We start from the raw sequence: 18,781 nt of genomic DNA, 5'->3' as shown, positions 1-18,781 counted from the left end.
TAGGTTGTCTTTTAGTGTTGTTGACTCTTTTGCTGTGTAGAAGCCTCTTATCTTGATGAAGTCCCAATAATTCATTTTTGCTTTTATTTCTCTTGCCTTCATGGATGTATCTTGTAAGAAGTTGCTGTGGCCAAGTTCAAAAGGGTGTTGCCTGTGTTCTCCTCTAGGATTTTGATGGAATCGTCTCACATTTAGATCTTTCATCCATTTTGAGTTTATCCTTGTGTGTGGTGTAAGAGAATGGTCTAGTTTCATTCTTCTGCATGTGGATGTCCAATTTTCCCAGAACCATTTATTGAAGAGACTTTTTTCCAGTGGATAGTCTTTCTTGCTTTGTCAAATATTAGTTGATCAGAGAGTTGAGGGTCTACTTCTGGATTCTCTATTCTGTTCCACTGATCTCTGTGTCTGTTTTTGTGCCAGTACCACACTGCCTTGATGACCAGAGCTTTGTAGTACAACCTGAAATCTGGCATTGTGATGCCCCCAGCTATGATTTTCTTTTTTAATATTCTCCTGGCTGTTCAGGGTCTTTTCTGATTTCACACAAATCTTAAGATGATTTGTTTCAAAAAAAAATGATTTTTTTCAACTCTCTGAAGAAAGTCCATGGTATTTTGATAGGGATTGCATTAAATGTGTAAATTGTCCTGGGTAACATTGACATTTTCACAATTTTAATTCTTCCAATCCACGAGCATGGAATATTTTTCCATCTCTTTGTGTCTTCCTCAATTTCTTTCAGAAGTGTTCCATAGTGTTTAGGGTATAGATCCTTTACCTCTTTGGTTAGGCTTATTCCTAGGTATCTTCTGCTTTTGGGTGCAATTGTAAATGGGATTGACTCCTTAATTTCTCTTTCTTCAGTCTCATTGTTACTGTATAGAAATGCCACGGATTTCTGGGCATTGATTTTTGTATCCTGCCACACTGTCGAATTGCTGTATGAGATCTAGCTCTTACATTTATTTTTAAGCTTGCTGCTTAACTTCTCTTGGTCTTTGTCCACATTTATAATATGAGTAAAAGTAGGTTGAATGTATTAACTTATGGCATTCTTGGCTCTGACATTTTCTGGTTCAGGTAGATTCATTGATGAAACGAACATTTTAAAAAGTGTGTCTTTCTGTGTTAAAGAAATTTGTCTTTCTTGTTCTTCACTATAACCATAGCATCTACTACAGTACTTGAAACATAGTAGCATCTTAGTGTTATTGAACAAATAAATACCTTTTAGTTTCAGAGCACTGTGCCAGTTACGCCTTGATACTTAAGAGATCTTATTCTTGCCCTCCAGAAATTTGTAGTCAAGTTGGTGACTTTCTGAGAGCATGGGAGATGAGAGCAGGAAGAGAGAACCCAAGTTAGATATTGATTGTGATAAGCTATAGGATGTAGGCATATTGGACATGATTTCTGACCCTGAGTGAGAGGCGTGGACTACACCATAAGTGGGTTGTGTTACGATGATTTTCATGACAAAAGGTGTCGTTTAGAGCTGTGGTCACGGTAGCAACCACACAGTCCTTTTATCCCTGACTAGGACTTTATGATAGTAGCAGTGCTAGGAAATAAGAGCTAGTATTATTCCCATTTTATTTTTGAATTTTTGCAAATTTTCTTTTTTAGTATTTTATCTTTAAATACATTTCTAACATGTTGCTTATACTTCCAGTCACAATCAGGTCAACAGAGATCATTCTATCTATCTATCTATCTATCTATCTATCTATCTATAATTGGCATATAACAGTGTATTTGTTTTAGGTGTTCAACATAATGATTTGAGATGTGTGTGTGCATATACATATATAGTGAAATGATCACTGCAATAAGTTTTGTTAACATCCATCACCACACAGTTAACAACTTTTTCTTAAAATGAGAACTTCTAAGATTTATTCTCTTAGTACAGTATTGTTAATATGCAATACAGTATTGTTAACTATAGTCACCATGGTCTACATCACATCCAGAGTACTTATTTATCTTATAACTGGAAGTTTGTACCTTTTGACCACCTTCACTCATTTTGCCTGCCCCCCCCCCAACCACCACCAAAACCATCAATCTGTTCTTTGTATCTGTGAGCAGTCTTTGTTGTTGTTATTTTTAGATTCATGTATAAGTGAAATTATACAGTATTTGTCTTTTTATGTCTGACATATTTCACTTAATATAATTCCCTCAGCGTGCATTCACATTGTCCCAAAGCCAGAATTTCCTTCTTTCTCATGGCTGAATAATATTCCACTGTATGTATGTTTGTATATATGTGTATGTATGTATATATCACATTTTCTTTATCCATTCTTGAGTGGACAGAGACTTAGATTGTTTCCATATCTTGGCTATTGTAAATAATGCTGCTATGAACATGTAAGGTGCAGGTATCTTTTTGAGTTAGTGTTTTTGTTTCCTTTTGATAAAAACTCAAAATGGAATTGCTGGATCATATGGTGGTTATATTTTTAATTTTTTTAGAACTCTCCAAATTGTCTTCCATAGTAGCTGCACCATTTTACACTCCTACCAACAGTGCACAAAAGTTCCCTTTATTCCACATCCTCGTCAACACATATTTCTCGTCTTTCTGATAATAGCCATCCTAACATACGTGAGGTGACATCTCATTTTGGTTTTGATTTGCATTTCTCTGTTTAGTGATATCTAGAAATTTTTTATGTACCTTTTTGCTGTCTGTATGTCTTCTTTGGAAAAATGTCTATTCAGATCCTCTGGCCACTTTATAATTGGATTGGTTGGTTTTTTGTTCTTTGTTTTTGTCTTATGGTTTGTTTGTTTGTTTGTTTGTTTTGTAAGTGAATAAGTGAGCTAAAACACCGTCCTTTAGCTTTTATCAACTGGTTAACAGGGAGATGCTGCTCAGTTTTACTTACGGCAAAAATTTTAGAACTGATTTTACTGATGAGAGTGCCAAAAAGAGTAAAATGTATTGGCTGTTCTAGTTTTGCCACTTACTGGCTACACTGGCATTTGGCAGATAATATAATCTCTCTGAGCCTACCTTTCCTCACTTATCTGAAGAAATGAAGACTCCCTGACCTCCCTCACAAGGTTATTATGATTAAGTGAGAACAGTGTGGTAAAGAATACATCCTAATAATACTATTTTCACTTTCTATGGTGATTTTCAAGATCAAGGAATATCTTTACCCATATTATTTTATTTCTCTAAATAATCTTAAAGTTTTACATGCCTTCATGCAGAGGAATATTACTCAGCCATAAAAAGGAATGAAATACTTATATAGGCTAAACATGGATAGACCTTGAAAAATTATGTTAGCTGAAAGAAGCCAGATGCAAATGGGAAGAAGACAGGCCAGATAGTTAAGTACATGAAGTTTAAAATCATGTACCTGATCCTAACTCTGGTCTTTCACATAGAATGTATGTTAACTTAGTCATGTTCCTAAATCTCTGAGCCCCAATTCCTTTATTTATAAAATGGGCCTCAATCAATGATATTGGGAAAACTAGACAGCCACATGTAAAGGAATGAAACGGGACCATGCTTACACCACATGTAAAAAAAACAACTCAAAATGGATTAAAGACTAGAACTATAAAATTCCTAGCAGAAAACATAGGCAGTAAGCTCTGTGACAGTCTTGGAGGTGATTTTTGGATTTGACACCAAAAGCAAAGGCCACAAAAGCAAAAACAAACAAGTGGGATTACATCAAACTAAAAAGCTTCTGCACAGCAATGGAAACCATCAACAAAATGAAAAGGCAACCTGAATGGAAGAGAATATTTGCAAATCATATATCTGATAAGAGATTAATATCCAAAATATAAACAAAACTCCTATAATTCAACAGCAAAAAATAACCAAGCAATATGAATATATACATGATCCCATTTATATGCAATGTTCAGGATAAACACAAAGATTAATGATCACCATGGAATGTGGGAAGGGAGAGTGGAGAGTGGCCACTAAAGGTCATGGGGTTGATGAAAATGTTCTAGGATTAGGTAGTAGGATGGTTGTAAAACTATGAATATTCTAAAACCCACTGAATTGTACACTTTAAAACAATAAAAAATATTTAGGAGCTCCTGGGTGGCCCAGTTAAGCATCTGCCTTTGGCTCAGGTCATGATTCTCGGGTCCTGACACTGAGTTCTACATCAGGCTTCCTGCCCAGCAGGACATTTACTTCTCCCTCTGTCTGCTGCCCACCCCCCACTTGTGCTCTCTCGATGTCAAATAAATAAAGGAAGAAAATCATTTAAAAAAATGCAAAAAAGGGATCCCTGGGTGGCGCAGCGGTTTGGCGCCTGCCTTTGGCCCAGGGCGTGATCCTGGAGACCCAGGATCAAATCCCACGTCAGGCTCCCAGTGCATGGAGCCTGCTTCTCCCTCTGCCTGTGTCTCTGCCTCTCTCTCTCTCTCTGTGTGACTATCATAAAAAAAAAAATGCAAAAAAAAAATGCAGACTGGTATATTGTGTTCACGTAGACTGAGTACTTCTGGAGGGAACTATGGATGGTCAAGGGAGGCATCCTAGAAAAGGAAATCTCTAAACATTCTTTCTCCAGGCAGTTACAGAGCAGGATTATAAATGCTGCTGTAAAGGTAAGCATAGGATGCTGTGATGATGCCTTGACTTGGCAGATGGGTCAAGTCGGGGAAGCCTGCCTGCATAACTCAGCACATTTGGAGTTTAGGTACAAATGGCGATAAGCCACAGAAGGTTAGATTACAAGTAACCTTGAAGGCTACCTTTCCTAAGAGGGTAGGAGAGAGAAAGCATAAGGTTTTGAGATTTGCAGTTTAGAAATATGGCTGGCTACATTGTGAAGACAGGAATAGAGGAAATGAGAAGGATGGCGGGAACTTTTCAGGAGACTGTTACCCTAATTTGAGAAGCAATCATAGAATGATGGAGAGAAGTGGAGGAAGACAAAGCAGTTACCAGTGATTGGGGCTTAGCAGTTGGACATGTAAGCAGCCTGTTCCTACCAGGACCTCTGTCTATCCCACAGCTGTCCCAACCTCAATCTGACCCCAGCCTCCCTCCTCAATCTTGTCTCCTGCCTCTCTGCAGAAGTGTGCATACCACTGCCAACTGCTCCCCATGGAGGCTTGTTGATTTTCTGCCTGATGCCCGGGATCACACCTTTATCTTCGCCTGTAATGGAGCTCACTTCTCTTTGTTGTCCAGATCTCTGAATTAGAAGGCCTGTAGATTCATCCGTGCTGGAATGCTCTCTTTTTTCTCTGAAGTCATAGTACTTAGTATCTCTGTCATTCATTAGCAAATAATTACATTTTGCCTTGTCACATCTCTTAATTGCTTTTGGTCTTTAGTAATTCCTGAACTGTTTTAAAATTACAGCGGGCAAAGTGATATATGATGGCCCACATGGTGGACTCTAAGAATCAGCTTTCCTGAATCCCAGTCCCAGTGCCCAACTCCCTGTGTAACCTGGGAATTACTCCCCCTTACCCCCGCCCCCCCCCCCCCCAGTTTGAGTAGTAGCATGTAGTTTTCAAAGAATACTTGGAAATTTTTAAAAATAATTTATTTATTCATGAGAAAGACACACAGAGAGAGGGGCAGAGACACAGGTAGAGGGAGAAGCAGGCTTCATGCAGGGAGCCCGATGTGGGACTTGATCCCAGCACCCCAGGATCACAACCTGAGCTGAAAGCAAATGCTTAACTGCTGAGCCACCTAGGCATCCCAATACTTGGAAAATCTTAAAAAGCATGCAAAATGGACTAATCCCCAATCCCCAAGTACCTGAAATAATCACTGTTAACACAGGTAATTTTTCGTATTATGTCCTTTCCATCCTCCATCTTTTTTCCTCTCTCTAGGGTATGCATGTGTCTATGCAACATAGCTGGGACTATCCTCTACATGCTATTTTGTAACCTTTTTTCATTAATATATTGTGAGTTTGCTGAATCAAAACATGAGAATTTTTAAATACAAATTGACAGGTGGAGCCAAATTGTCTTTAAAGAAGTTGCACCAAAAACTGAATAGTAGTTATCTCTAGAGAATAGGGAGAAGAACTTTTGCTTTTTAATGGTATCTGTCTGTATCGTTGAATATATATTTTTATTAACATGAGTCTAAATAACTTTTATAGTTTGAACATGACAGTAATTTAAACCTCTACTTAATCCAGGCTTGAATCTGAATTTAAAAACAACTATATGACCTTTACTGATCAGATGGATAAAAAGTGGCATCCTGTTGTTTTAATTTGACTATTGGTAAAATTTGACCTTTTTGCCATGATCATTTGTTATTTTTTCTTAAACCTTTCACGAGTCACCTAGTCTCTGTAGGCCTTAGTTTGCTTTTGAGTAAAATAAGAGGAATGATATTTAAAATTATTTAAGGATTAATGGAGATCAGTATCAAAAATGCTTTGTAAGCTGTAAAAAGTCTTAATATTTATTGTGTGTTTATTGATTTTGTATTGATTTTGATTAGTTAATGGTTATGTGTTCATATAGGCCAACTTTGGTTTTTTGCATTCATTGGGAGAAAGGCTGAAAAAAGGCAGAGGTTTCTTCGTTAATATTTATTTTCATGCCATATAGGTTTCATGAGATTTGGCATTCTCGGACTAGCTTTGTGCTGCATTTCTGTTATTTATTAGCTATGTGTATAGGTGTAATAATGCATTGGACAAACACATTTCTTTTGGCAAAGACCAGAAATGTTCAGGGAACACTTGGCTGGACACACATCAGAGAGTTCTGTGAGCTGATAAAACATTCATGCAAGCTCATGAAACTGTGTAAATGGATGATAGTACAAGGGACCTTGTTTATGCAAATTCCACTAACTGGATTCCCCTTGCCCCATTCCACCTTCATAGTTTTGTGAAATGAAAATTGGTCAAAATCATGATTATAAGGCTTGGGAAGGTCTGATATAGTCTTCTGCGTTATCAAAGGCAGATAAATTCTATTCAGTGTGATTTTTGTGAAATCTATATTTAGCTCTCTGGAAACATGGGTACCTTATGCCTGTCAGTTATCCAAAACACTGAATTCTGGATAATAGGGAAACAAGACTGCATAAACAACTCCACTGAGTAATAGATGACCTCCTGGCCTCCTATTTCTGACTCTGTGTTCCCTTTTATCCAAGGACAAGATGTTACAAAAATAATTCAGAGTGACTCCCAAGGGTAGCCCTATGAACTCCTCCCTCGGACTGTACCCACAGAGAAGGGTGAATCACCACAGCAGAATGTTGGTTCCCCCAGTGCTATTAGTAAATGTCCCAGCCAGGCTTTCAGCCATGAGGACACAAGCAACGGGAAAGTTTTTTTCTGACTCATTCACAGTGTAATTCGCAGAAGAAAACCTCTAGCTTCTCTCTCTTTTTTTAGATAGATAGATAGATAGATAGATTTAGTTATTTATTTATTTATTATATTTATTTATTTATTTATTTATTTATTTATGATAGAGGCAGAGACACAGGTAGAGGGAGAAGCAGACTCCATGCCAGGAGCCCAACGCGGGACTCGATCCTGGGACTCCAGGATCGTCCCCTGGGCCAAAGGCAGGCGCCAAACCACTGAGCCACCCAGGGATCCCCCCTCTCTCTTTTTTAAAAAAAAGTTTCGTGTGTATGTGCATACACGTGCATGCTCTTAGTAAGTGAAGGTACGGCCGGGACCTTCCAAATGAATATTCAAACTAGGTCTTACCAGTAACGATATTTGGGGCTATTTTGTCAGCTTTTATTGTCCTGGATGTTCACACTAGGATAAGAGAGGTGGGAAGACCAGTGTCCAGTGCATATATATCCATGAAGGACTGACTGATTCATTTAAAGTTGTTTAAAATGAGAATATTACTTTTTGACAATGAATTTCATGCCTTATCACTCCTTGTGTCTGACCTCCACCACCCTCACAGAACATTCACATGCCAGGGGACTTTCTTGCTTCAGAGAAATTCATGAGACTGGGGATTTGAGTTCTTCTTGGGCATTGTCTCTTCAGAGGAAAGTCCAGACTCTTTAGTTGGCATTTGTGGTCCATTGTAAATCAACAGCAGCTTTCTTCCTTTCCTCATTTCTTTCTGCTCTACACAGACTTTTTGTTTAGTCTCCCAAGGGGGATTCCCCCTTTCCTTCTTTTGCTGTTTCTTCTTGTTTCCGTTATTTGGAATGTTCCTCTTAGTCAGCTTCACAAGCTAGTGTTTCCATGAAGCCTTCTGGATTGGACGAACTATGCCAGCCCCTACCTCACACCTTCTCTGAACGTGCTCTTTTGCCTTGGTTGGATGTGTGTGTCTTGTGTGCAATTAATCATGTGTTATTACCTTGCCACAATCTTGGATTGTTAATTCTTCTTTGGCAATCAATCTTTTCTTGTATTCTTTTCTTCCCACAGAGCTGTGTATCATAGTCTTTTCATGATGAGGTTTTTTTGTTTAAAATGACTTCATGAATGAAGTACAGGAGTGAGTTATTCCTCTTACTTGTTATTATGTTTATATTTGTTTATTTAGTCCAATTAGTTGTCAGCATCCTACCATAATACTTCTCTCTATAGTAGTCTTAACAAATTATCCTCCTCTCCTGCCTTTCTACATATTTATTCCCTTGAAAGGAGAGATATAAGAAACTCCATAGCTGGTGTCTATACTGCTCTCCTCCCCCTTTCCAGCAGGAAAATTAAATGTGGTGAATGGAGGTACCAGGGTAGGTCAGTTGGTTAGGCATCTGGCTCTTGATTTCAGCTGGGATCATGATCTCAGGGTCGTGGGGTTGAGCTCCCTGTTGGGCTCTGGGCTCAGCGGGGAGTGTGTTGGAGATTCTCTTCCTCTGCCTCTACCTGCCACTTGTACGTGCGCTCTCTCTCTCAAGTAAGTAAACCTTTTTTAAAAAAATAAATGAATGAATACCAGGCACTGGTAAGTAGTTTGCAGTGAGATGGATGACAATTGGGTTAAATTCAACTGTTGTCTATTAGACAAAGGCTATTTGATAAAAGAATTATGGTTAGAGACATGCTGTGGATGTGTTTGGGACAAGGGTACAAAAAAGTGTTTCATTGAGGTTCTGCCTTCTTGTGTGCAGAGTATTAACTGAGCATTTATCTTGAGAAAAAGTAGCTGTATCTGTTTATCTTTTTTAGTTCACCGATGGAGAAATGTAATTAAAGTTGTTACAAAAGACTCCTAACTGAATACCACCTATCATCTAAACCTCCAAGACTTATGTAACTCCCACTCCCCAAAAATTCCCACTGGTGGCCATACACTGAACTCTTCTATCCATTCACAGTGGTTATCTACATGAGCTACATTGAAAGATTTTGCATAGATGAGAAGTAAGCAGAATGGATTTTGAATTCTTTGGGTTCCTGCAAAGATCAACTTTACTGTGATTGTAAAGTTAGAAACTGGGGACTGTGGGAATAAATGGTGGGTTTATAAATATATCATGGGTTTTAAGAATGGTAGTTATTGGCAAAATTTAAAGCATAGTTTGTGCTCTGTGGATATAGTTTCTGTGTTTTCTCAATCTCAGGCATCATTATATAGATTTAACCAACTGAAGAGCTTTCTGGAAGAAATTATGTTGTGAAACAAAGACTAGGAGTGTGGCATCATACAGTTGATCTCAGCATGGCCATTTGCATTAGAACATCATCGGCTATACACTGTGGGAAAGAGGAATGATCTTCTGGGAGTCAGAGTAATTTCAGATAAAATACATTTCAGTGTTTTATGTTCATCTGGGGAAGGTATAGCCATTGAATATAAACAATAAGGGGAGCCTGGATAGCTTAGTCTGTTAAGTGTCCAACTCTTGATTTTGGTTCAGGTCATGATCTCGAGGTTCTGGGATTGAGCCACGCACTGGGATCTGCGCTCAGTGGAGACTCTGCTTGAGGATTCTATTTTCTCTCCCTCTGCCCCTCCTCCTGCTTGTGCACTCTTTCTCTGCTCTCAAATCTTAAAAAGAAAAAAAAGAATATAAAGAGTGAATATAAAGTAAATATTATTGATAATCTTATAGAGTCCTTTAAACCAGTGTTTTTAAAACTGGTTTGTTATTCATTAGTAGATTGTGAAATCTATTTTGAGGGTCTTGTTTAGCATTTTAAAAATGTATTAAAATTGGGGCGCCTGGGTGGCTCAGTGGTTGAGCATCTGCCTTTGGCTCAAGTCGTGATCCTGGGGTTCTTTTTTTTTTTTTTAATTTTTATTTATTTATGATAGTCACAGAGAGAGAGAGAGAGGCAGAGACACAGGCAGAGGGAGAAGCAGGCTCCATGCACCGGGAGCCCGACGCGGGACTCGATCCCGGGTCTCCAGGATCGTGCCCTGGGCCAAAGGCAGGCGCCAAACCGCTGCGCCACCCAGGGATCCCTGATCCTGGGGTTCTGAGATTGAGTCCCACATCAGGCTCCCTGTGGGGAGCCTGCTTCTCCCTCAGCTATGTCTCTGCCTCTCTCTGTGTGTTTCTCATGAACAAATAAATAAACTCTTAAAAAAATGCTTCTAAGTAAATGCCAAGCGATGCTGTTTAAGTAGACAATAATTATGATTTAACTTTTTCCTGAGTTACAAAGTTTTGCCAATGAGGAAATGTACAATTTAAACTCCAGGATTCATTACTCCACCTTGAAATTATAGACTCTTTCCAAAAGGAGTTCAAAATGGTGAATACAGGTTATAAAAGGACACCATAATGCTTACATACAATTGCAGATGGCCAAAGGTGATAGAAAGAATTTTTAATATTAAACCTGAAAATAGCTAAGATTCCAACCTCATAATATTGATGAAGAAACACACACATCTACAGAGAAAAGTCATCTATTGTTAGTTTGTACAAATATGGTCCACTGAGGAGCTCTGCCTGCAGTTTAAGATTGAAGATTTGGTTGGCAAGTATTTCAAAGCTAAACATAAAAACTGATTATAGTTTCTTGGTTGAGGAGAGGTGTAAGAAGGACTATTTTTCTTGAGATTTCTTATTTTTCTCCCTTAACATCCTCTGTCTTTTGAGGTAATAGCTAAGTTCTTTGAGAGTATAGACTGAAGTGAAATTTGCCATTTTCGGGATTGTTTAGCTCTGAACTCCATTTCTAGAGTGATCCTGTGTTGTCACTGTGGACATTGAAAGAAATGGCAGACACATGAACTCAGTGCAGCCTCTTGGAGTCCTGTGTCCCAGGACTTTGAATCTGGAGGGAATGGTGCAAACATGTAGGGGTGGCTTGAGATCTTTCATGGAAGCAGCAGAGCCAGGAGTCCAGTGTGGTAATGGCTGGTGACCAGTGGTAGCCAGACTAGAATGGTGTCCTGATAAGACTGTTCTGTGTTATCTTTCTCTTAATTCATTTTTATGCTAAGGTAAGTGGAACTGGTTTCTGTTGTTTGCCCCAAGAACCCTGAATGGTTAAAGAATTAGAAGAAAACTATCAAATGGGTTTTTGCCCTAAAAGAGCTTAGTGCATAACACAGAGAGGGTAGGTTAATATGCAGTGTAGACACACAAATAAATTAGGAGAAGTTAGCAAGGGGTGGGGGGATTCAGTATTTTTTTCCTGTGTATTCCATTAAATTACGGTTACCCTCAAACTTTGTCAGATGCATTATCAGCAGGAGATTGTTGAAGCATGTCATCTTGGAAATACAAATTAATGAAAAAATTAGCTGTGTTAGGATGTGGCATAATATGGTTTCAAACCTTCTGTTCTTTAAGGAACCTTGGAGGTCATCTAGTAATTTTTTTAATTACACAGTATTTCAGCTCAGAAAACGTTAGAGGCTTGCTTAAGACCAGGCAGATCTTGGCAGAACTGGGCTGGATCAAGGGCTCCTTCTACAAGCGATTTCTCTTGTTGCCCGCAGGAGGAAGCTGGCATGTGGACTCTGTCCTCAGCTGGACCTTTCCACACTGTCTATCCTACATTGTCCCTCCTTTTTACATATCCATCGTGATTTTCTTTGCACCTGGCCCTTTCCCAGAACTGCCACACCCTTCCTTTCTGTCTTTTAAAATCGTCTGTCTTCCTCAAAGCTAGGAACAAATTCCATTCTCCTTGATCACTTCACACCCCTCTCTTCTTGACTCCTGCTGTTCCTCCTACTTGTCTTAGCGTCCCTCCACATCTGTCTGGAGGTCCCCACGCACTTGTTTATCTTGCCAGCTGTTAATAGACTGTAAGTTTTTGGTGGGCTCAGATTTTAATTGTGGTGCTTCTTTAGGTTCTGCCAAAGCCTGGTGCCTTGATCAAGAAAATGTGGCAAAGTGAGAAAGGGCAGTGAAGCTGGAGGCGGAGAAATGTGTCTGAGCCCAGTCTCGCCACTCACTGGCTACTTGACCGTGGGAATATCTGAACCTGAATCTTCTCATCTGTGAAACGGGCTCTGAGACTCGAATGTGGTTATAGATGTGAAATCCCTTTTTAAGCTATAAAGTACCATACAAATGCAAGGTTTTACTGTGATTGTACTGTGATTGTGTTTAATATGTATTTGAAGAATGAATGATTGAAAAGCATGTAAAGTGAAGACCAGCCATTCTCCCCACCCTGCTTGGAGGGTCTCCTGCCACCATATTCTTGACCCCTATATTCTGTGTTCTCTAATACCATCATAGATGTATTAGTGGTAAAAGAAGAAAAGTAGCAAAGCATCTTGATACAATGTGGCTTTTAGGAAAATACTTATTGGCTTTAATTAGGGAAAGTACTATATTCACTTTGATCAGAAATTGACTCTTAGGGTAAGCAGGCTCATTGGGAGCAGTACAGAGAGCCCTGACCCATCGAGGTGGCATTGATTGTTTGATCATCCCTAGAAGTTTATTGTAAATGAAGCAGCACTTACGGTTCTTGGGTATTCCTGGAATTGCTGCTATAGTTAGAAGTGAGTTATTCTGTGTGGCAGGAATGGCATATAGAAAAGCCATAATTCTGACTTGCTGACAGGAAAAAAATAGCAGATTTTGTATTTATATTATGTCGTCCTTTTGGCTAAAATCCATCAGCTCTGCATAGTATCTTGTGATGCTTTCATCAGAGCAGTTATTGTGGGTCTCAGCAAGGCAGGGGGACTGGGAGCAACTGCTGCAAGTGACTTCCAAAGTTCCTTTGGGTGCAGTCCCTAGTCATGAGACTGGAAGGGAAGCAGAGTTCCTTTCCCTGGCTCAGTGTGTGTCTTAGGCCTCAAGGAGATTGCGTGTGCATGTGGATTGGGCCCTAGTCAGTGACCACCAGAACTGTCCTATCCACACCTGCAGCAATTGTGTTAGTTATGGGTTGGAATGTGGGTAAGGCCTGGGTGTTTCAATCATCTTTTTGACAGTTCTTTCAGTCTCTGGAGGGGAGGTCTTGGAATGAGTTTAGTCTTCTAGGTGGATGGTAGGCTGTGAGAAATACTAAAAAGTCAGAGAAGACTGTGATGTTGGTGACAGGGGACATTTTAAAGTAGACTTTACCTGCAGTGGAAAGAGAGAGGTCCTTGGAATCTGGAGTCCTGTGTGTGACTTCTGGCACTCCCACTGATGGGCCTCAAACTTCCGTTGCTTAATAATAAGAATTAAGGGCAGCCCAGGTGGCTCAGCGGTTTAGCGCCACCTTCAGCCCAGGGTGTGATCCTGGAGACCCGGAATCGAGTTCTGTGTCAGGTTCCCTGCATGGAGCCTGCTTCTTCCTCTGCCTGTGTCTCTGCCTCTCTCTTTGTCTCATGAATAAATAAAATAAAATCTTAAAAAAAAAAAGAATTAAGTGCAAGTGCCAGCTCCACGCATGAGATGTTGCAGATGCTCTGTATAGATTGGAGTTCCCTCTCCTTGACTGGAACTGTGTTCCATCAAGATGTAATCAGTTTAACAGAAGTTCTGGCCAGAATATGAATGCTTGCTGCCTGCTAAACTCTGCATTACGCACTTTATGTGCATTAACTCATTTAACCCTTCACAGCTCTGTGAGATAAATGCCTCCCCCCCCCCCCGTGCTTTTTAACTAAGAACATTAAGGTTTAAGAATGTTAAATAGCTTGCCTAAGATTACAGTAGCTAGTAGATGGGGAAGGCAGGATTCAAACCCAGGTCAGGATGACTCCAACTCAACTTTTAACTGCTCTGCTAGATTTATGAAATGGAACTTGATTTATGACCAGGCTTTTGTTCTGAATTCCTATGTATTCCTTTGTTCTTTAAATAAGCTCACAACCTACTGAAGTCCTTTGTCATAAAGCCTACAATATATTTCTTTAGCATTTAATGCCTTTCTAAACACTTTCACATCAACGACCTTATTTGAAAAAGGCATTGTTAGGAGCTTGATGAAGACTTTTTGAAAGATCTTTCTGATACTTTAGGCAGGATGTTTCCTCTCGGGTTAAGGGATGAGGAAACTGAGGCTCAGAGATTAAAATGATTTGCTCAGGGTCACCCTTGCTGATTGTGTATCGAGCCAGTAATGCTGCTTACTTTGTTACCTTCATTTTTCTTTTAACAACTACAGTTGATCCTTGAGCAACACAAGTTTGAATTTCATGGGTCCACTTATATATTTTTTAAAAAATAAGTGCAGTACAGTGGTGTAAAATGTATTTTCTCTCCTTTATTGATTTTCCTGAGAACATTTTTTTCTCTAGTTTACCTTATTATAGGACCACAGTATGTGATATACATAACATACAGATAGGTGTTAATTGACTATTTGTGTTATTGGTAAGGCTTCCAGTCAACAGTAGGCTACTAGTAGTTAAATTGTGGGGGACTCAAAAGTTATACGCTGATTTTTGACGGCACAGGGGTTAATGCCCCTAACCCTTGAGTTGTTCGGTGTTCAGTTATATTTAACTACTTATTGATTATCTAATATGTGCTGATGATCAGCACTAAACATAGATTAGAGCTTCTATTGTTATGTTTGGTTTCCTCCCCAGCGGGAAGCCTGATGTGGGACTCAATCCTAGGACCCCAGGATCACCACCCAAACCAAAGACAGACGCTCAACCACTGAGCCACCCAGGTGCCCCTAGTCCTAAAATTTCTTGAGCATCTGATGTCATGAAATATTTTTAATTACATATTTTTCTTCTTTAACTTATCAACATTTTGTATTTCCTACTTCAGAAATCAAAAGCTTTGATTCCTTTCAGGTGTACATAAAGTAACTCCCTGTGTGTGTGTGATGGTTTCTTCAGCAAAAATAACCAGATACTCAAAGTATCGTATTCTGACTCTTCTCATTGATTTTAACCATCATCCAGTTGGTTTTTATCATGTAAATCTGACAGTGGCCTTTGGCCAAAAGCCATCCTATTCTGATCATACTTGTGATTATTAACATGGTCTATTTTTATGTCTCTTCACTATTCAAAATTTAATTGTGTATTCTTCCCATATATAGATACCCATATTTCAGAAGATGTCCTTGACAATTTAAGACGGTTTCTGCATCTTCAGACAATAGATTTCTAGGAGTTTAACATCTTGGAAAATAGTTACGATATCCCTCTGTTTGTAGCTAGGCCCTGTTCAGATCCACAGAGTTGTGTTTTGTTTCTGTTACTTCTCCCTCATTCAGGAAGTATCAGACACACTTGTCCCGTATATGAGACTTTTGTAAACCAAAGAATGGTGAGACTCTATAAAATTTCCCTGATTTTTTTGTTTTCAATGTAAAGTAGCATCTATAAGATTGAGCTGTGAAAGCAATCCTCTTATAGGAAGAAAGGCTTTTTTTTTTTTTAGATTTATTTATTTATTCATGAGAGACACGGGGGCAGGGGGAGAGGGAGAGACACAGGCAGAGGGAGAATAGGCTCCTCACAGGGAGCTGGATGCGGGACTGGGTCCCGGATTCTGGGATCATGACCTGAGCCAAAGGCAGACGCTCAACCCCTGAGCCACCCAGGTGTCCCAGGCAGTTTTTTTTTTTTTTTTTAATTGAAATCTTGTAAGTCAATTAGACTTACAGAAGAAGAATTCACTGCTATCATCAAAAAAGCTTTTGATTACTCACTTTTATTCTTCCCATTTTTCTGAGCTTCTTTATATTCATTTGCGTTGGGATTGGGACCCAGTGAGTGAATCATACTATTTTTAAAGGGTATTGTGCGATTCCTACTCTGGTCAGTTTTTTAAGCATTAAAGATTTTCTTTTTGTATCTGTAACAAGAAACTTGAATTGATTTCTTGGAATTATCCAGAATATTTATAAAATGATCTTGCTCTTTTCCTACCTGTTCTTAAGTAAAGAGAGCGCATCTTGCTTGGTTTATATGGAAAGAAATGTTATTTGAATGAAACTTTTACAGAGTCTTTAGCAGCAAAAGACTCTTATCATCCTGAATGAGGACAGATGTCATTTCATAGAAAGTGGATCAGCAGTCTTAGATTTAAGTACTTAAAATGGTCTAGCATGTCTTTTAAGTGCTTTATGGGTATTTTTACATTTTAATCATTAGTGTCAGTTTTTTGGGAGCAGAGGTTTTGTTATTGCATCAGCATATAAAAACATCATAGTAAATGCATATTGTCTAGAAATTTGTTCCTGATTATGTTTTCCCTAAGAATTTAATCTCTAGGCTAGCATCACAAATCAATACCATTTTATTGTCCTGTCCAGTAATACTGGAGGTCGGTTTGAAAATTAGGTATACTGTAATTTCAATATAGTGTGGCTTGCAGTAGAGAAGGAATAATATAAGAGCAGAGCTCTCTTTTACTACAGGTTTTCATAGAATCCTAGTTCTAGAAAAATCTTGGTAATTTTAGGCTGACTCCTTCAAACCTTAGATGAGGCTCAGAGCACCCTTGTGACTCTTGAGTTCAATAATAATATGTGATTTGATAGTGCATTTTAAAATCCTTTGTGAGTTCGAAAAGGATATATGCTGTAGTTTTTATTAAAGAGTTTGGGCCTGGTGGAACCTACACCTCTCTTCCTGATCTGAAAGAACTCTGAGGGTTCTGAATGTGTCCCTTTACTGATTTGGAGCAGGCTTCTTACTACTCCAGAAAATGGAGCCCATCTGGTCATTTTTCTTTTCTTTTCTTTTCTTTTCTTTTCTTTTCTTTTCTTTTCTTTTCTTTTCTTTTCTTTTCTTTTCTTTCTTTTCTTTTCTTTCTTTTCTTTTCTTTCTTTTTCCTTCCTTCCTTCCTTCCTTCCTTCCTTCCTTCCTTATTTATTCATTCATTCATTCATTCATTCATTCATTCATTCGAGATACAGAGAGAGAGAGGCAGAGACACAGGCAGAGGGAGAAGCAGGCTCCATGCAGGGAACCTGATATGGGACTCAATCCCAGGACTCCAGAATCACGCCCTGGGCCGAAGGCAGACACTCAACCACTGAGCCACCCAGGCATCCCCATCTGGTCAATTTTCATTCATACTTGACGGTAGCATATAATGGCACGCTTCCAGGAAAACTCAGATCGAGAGGCCCCGGACATGGTGTTAGCAGATACTGCTGATGAACCACCTAGTGCTATTCTTTGCCCAGGTATAAAGGAATATTGGAGAGATTTCCCCATTTATGAAGCTGCAGAAATGAGACCAACCCCTTTCCTCTACAGGACCTTTGCACATACTAATCCTTTACCCAGGCTACTTTCTCCTCATCTCCCAGGATATCCATTACATCTCAGCGATTATTACTTCTCTTTGAGTCCCACACTAGATGACATTCTTCTATTATATCTCTCTCTTTTTCCTTCAGGCATTTTAAGCTCTTTATAGTTACTTCTTTATATGCTTCTTTGTTGGATTCCACTATAGACTATAAGCTCCATGTGAGCAGGGGCCATGTTGCTCATGTTCTTTATGTTGGCTTTCTAATATAGGTCAGCTTCTGGCAATGAAAAACTGCTCAAAAATAATGAATTTCCTAAATGTGACATTTGAAACTCAGCTTCTGAGCCGAAGCAAGGTGTTAATTAGCATGTAACTAATTTCATATTGCTGTTTTGGTTCAGGGCAGACTATCTGTTCACATAATTAAAACAATTGATTATATTAAATTTTTAAAAGCTGGGAATATAATGATTTATTCTTTGAATCTTGCTAAAATTGTCCATGTCAAAATAGCCAAGTCAGAGTTGTCATATCAAAATTCATACTTCTATCCTCTGCCTGATCTCCAGAAGATGGTATTGTGACATGATTGATTTTAGATTGCATTTATGTTTTCATTTGTTCCATCTCCCACTTCAGTCATTAGATTCTGTGGGAATACTGGCCTATAGCCTCAGAGGTAACCCATCCTCATCTCCTCCCCACTCTGTACTTCTGTCGTGTAATGCTTGGGACTGTGTCTTCCTAAAGTAGAATTCTAATAAAATGTATTGAATGACCAAGAGAAAACAGATAGTAGTCTGCATTAACTTGGAAACCACTTTCATACCACTAAGGGTGGTTGCTCCTTATTTGCAAAAATTACTTAATTCTACTATTAAAAAAGAATGTGTGAGAGGCACCTGGAAAGTTGTTAAAACAATACAGAGCTCTTTTATGTATATTTTGAGGGTGTGGTGGTGGTTGGTGATGAAGATGATGGGATGGGGTACTTTAATTCTACAGAATCAAATGAATATTTTTTGTTGTTGCTACCTAAGTATTCAAGTAAGAATAGCTCAAAAAATATTTGGTGAACTAAAAGCATTTTTCATCAGGCCTATTCTTAGGCCTTCCCCCTTTCACTGTATCATATGATGTTTCACCATTAAAATGAGGCCAAGGACAGAACGGGTTGGGAGGAGGGTAATTCTAAAGGAAATGGAAATG

The 18,781-nt window shown here is 38.9% G+C and overlaps 1 protein-coding gene across 3 annotated transcripts in view; it reads left to right on the top strand.

The window, feature by feature from the left end:
• Nucleotides 1-18,781, top strand: part of JAK1 (Janus kinase 1) — a 129,896-nt gene that overhangs the window by 62,840 nt on the left and 48,275 nt on the right. The window lies entirely within an intron of this gene.

The sequence above is a fragment of the Nyctereutes procyonoides genome, unplaced genomic scaffold (assembly GCF_905146905.1).
Source record: "Nyctereutes procyonoides isolate TBG_1078 unplaced genomic scaffold, NYPRO_anot_genome, whole genome shotgun sequence".
NCBI classification, from domain to species: domain Eukaryota; kingdom Metazoa; phylum Chordata; class Mammalia; order Carnivora; family Canidae; genus Nyctereutes; species Nyctereutes procyonoides.
Note: the sequence above shows the minus strand (reverse complement) of the source record. Positions and strands in the feature narration are given on the sequence as shown.